Source organism: Schistocerca americana, chromosome 1 (assembly GCF_021461395.2).
Source record: "Schistocerca americana isolate TAMUIC-IGC-003095 chromosome 1, iqSchAmer2.1, whole genome shotgun sequence".
Taxonomy (NCBI): domain Eukaryota; kingdom Metazoa; phylum Arthropoda; class Insecta; order Orthoptera; family Acrididae; genus Schistocerca; species Schistocerca americana.
Window position 1 is genome coordinate 761,492,673 of NC_060119.1, and position 3,103 is coordinate 761,495,775.

Sequence of the window (3,103 nt, forward strand, 5' to 3'; positions counted from 1 at the left end):
AACCCTGTCTCCTCCTTCTCCTTCCGAAACTAGTGGAGAAAGCCAATTCAGTAATTCTGTAAAGCTTTAAAAGCCAACCGCGAAGTGATATTCCAGAGAGATTGTCATCTCTGACATCCAGCCATGACAGCTTATTACTACGGACTGGGTCGTGGTTTGAGTGTGTTTCGGGTTTAGTGCTGTTCAATACATCACAGTGGACTCTGTCTTGCAGGGATATTTTCTGTTGTCTCTATCTTATCATGCAGTAGAAACTTGTTCCCTCCTTCCGAATGTAGCGGAGGGAACTAGTCAACTTAGGAATTCTATAGTGCTTTAAAAAACAAAATACCATTAGCGGACTGTAGTGGTTGTTAACTCTGTAACCGTGATGGTATAAATTCACATCGAAATTTCTAATACCAATTACAATTTAATACATCACCGCTTCCTACCATGGAGTCAAATAATAATAGGTTTGGATTATTTAATGAAATTACACATCAAAAACATAACACTGTTGTCAATGCACGCGAACTACTCTGCAGTGTCGATCTTTTTTATTTCGATTAGTTTTAAACTGTGGGAAGCTAATTTTTTAAACGCTATATTAACGATTAAATTAATATTTCGTGTGGCACATCTTCTGAAGTAACATTTGTGACATCTTCAGGACTTAAATAACTTCTGAAGCAGTTCATGGAATACAGCACAAAAAAGTGCACTGGTACCCGACAGGTTGGTTCATGCATAGAGACCACTTAAGGTGACATGGACTGACGACGACAGGAGTTTCTCAGGTATCAGTTTCAATGGGTTGCGACCACTTGACGCTTTTGTTCAAGGATTAGCCCCGAACTTCATGTAGCCGTGGCGCCACCTACAGTCGAAAGTGGTGCGGCGAGCACGCTAGCGTGTGGGGTCGCCGATGGCCATATCGCTTCATGGTGTACCTAGTGCACCCCAAATCTAGACAGTCTGCGCACTTTACAAGAGACGAGAAAGTTTTTTAGATATGTTTAAGTGGTCTGTGATAGTGTAAATATGTGTTTCCTTATACGATCGGAATGAAAAAGCATAGCAGTTGTTTAAATATTCCATAGATCTCCTATTATTCGATAAACTATTTAAGTAAATAATATTCCACAGATTGTCAAAATGTTTAAACAATGTTCCATGCACTGCAATCTATTTCCCAGCAAATTTTTTAACAAATAAATAAATAAGCTATACTCCGTACAAGGTCATGTATCCCACAAATTGTTTATGTAAACAGTATTTCACACATTCCAGAATGAGATTTTCACTTTGCAGCGGAGTGTGCGATGATATGAAACTTCCTGGCAGATTAAAACTGTGTGCCAGGCCGAGACTCGAACTCGGGACCTTTTGCCTTTCGCGGGAAAGTGCTCTACCAACTGAGCTACCGAAGCACGACTCACGGTCGGTACTCAGAGCTTTATTTCTGCCAGTACCTCGTCTCCTACCATCTGTAAAGTTTGTAAGGTAGGAGACGAGGTACTGGCAGAAGTAAAGCTGTGAGTACTGGGCGTGAGTCGTGCTTCGGTAGCTCAGTTGGTAGAGCACTTGCCCGCAAAAGGCAAAGGTCCCGAGTTCGAGTCTCGGTCGGGCACCCAGTTTTAATCTGCCAGGAAGTTTCATTCCACACATTGCCTAAATTGTACACACTCCGTCTTCAGGTCACACATGGCCCATCGGGACCATCCGACCGCCGTGTCATCCTCAGCTGAGAATGCAGATAGGAGGGGCCTGGGTCAGCACACCACTCTTTGACCGGAGCCGCTACTATACGGTCGAGTAGCTCCTCAATTGGCATCACGAGGCTCAGTGCATCCAGAAAAATGGCAACAGTGCATGTCGACCCAGATGTTCACCCATCCAAGTGTCTGCCACGCTCGACAGCGCTTAACTACGGTGATCTGACGGGAAGCGGTGTATCCACTGCGGCAAGGCCATTGCCATTACCTAAACTGCTTAAACGATATTCCATACACTGCGAACGATTTCCCGCCAAATTTACAATCAACTGAGTCTTTTTCCCACCAGTTTCCTGGTGTGGGAGTATTGACTCCCTAAACATCCACACTAGGCTTTTGTATGCTATACAATGCAACACTGCAATAAGCCAGGCAACGGCCTTTATGGTAACCTCCTTTATAGGAAGTTACAGGTTGCCACCATGAGACTTGACCTTCACTGTACACACAGGGAGAGGGGTTAATTAATTGGTCGATTTAATTAATCAGTCAATGAAGTTAATATCAAAAGTGTGCTCGTATAAGCGAGGGGAGTTCCCAGAGGGGTGGGGGAGGAGGAGAGAGAAGGAAAGGGGGAGTTGTGGGAGTTTCTTGGAATACCACTTAACCACCCAACATGTTAAGGACGTGACAACCAAAATGCTGGATTATTCACAGGGGTCATCATCCGCTTAACAGAACAATAGGTTAAAGACCTGTCAATCAAATGAAAACAATAGGTTTGCTCCCTGAATGTGAGATTACCCCTGAATGTAGGCAACCCACAGTGTGCATTGATAGCCCCTCCCCCATTCCCCACTACTGTTGTTATAAAAAAAATGGTTCAAATGGCTCTGAGCACTATGGGACTAAACATCTGAGGTCATCAGTCACCTAGAACTTAGAACTACTTAAACCTAACTAACCTAAGGACATAACACCCAGTCATCAGGAGGCAGAGAAAATCCCTGACCCCGCCGGGAATCGAACCCGGGAACTACTGTTGTTATACTTTCCATACATAGTGCTTAGTGTGCCAACCCACTATTAATAGATGGAAAATCCTTTTCTGAAACTGGATTACAGCTCAGCCACGAAGACAGTAAGATGCATTTGTCTTCTGACGAGCGATAGTGAATGTTGTCTGAAATGAAGTGATAAATTAGGGAAAAAGCTGAGTTAAGGGTAAGTAGAGTACTGACCAAATCTTTTGTGATCGACATCAGCAACTATTTGAATTCAGTACATCTCTTAAGGGAAGGGGAAACTCCTTCGATGATAGATATGGCGTAGAAGATTGATGCTATCAAATACAAATTAATTCTATGGGTAGATCAGTTTCAAATTTTTGACACGGAACACTCCCC

General features: G+C 43.3%; 1 non-coding gene across 1 annotated transcript; it reads left to right on the forward strand.

The window, feature by feature from the left end:
- Positions 1-1,538: 1,538 nt before the first annotated feature.
- Trnal-caa lies at positions 1,539-1,613 on the forward strand. The gene has a single exon. It is a non-coding gene; the product is annotated as a tRNA-Leu (tRNA).
- The last annotated feature ends 1,490 nt before the right edge of the window (positions 1,614-3,103 follow it).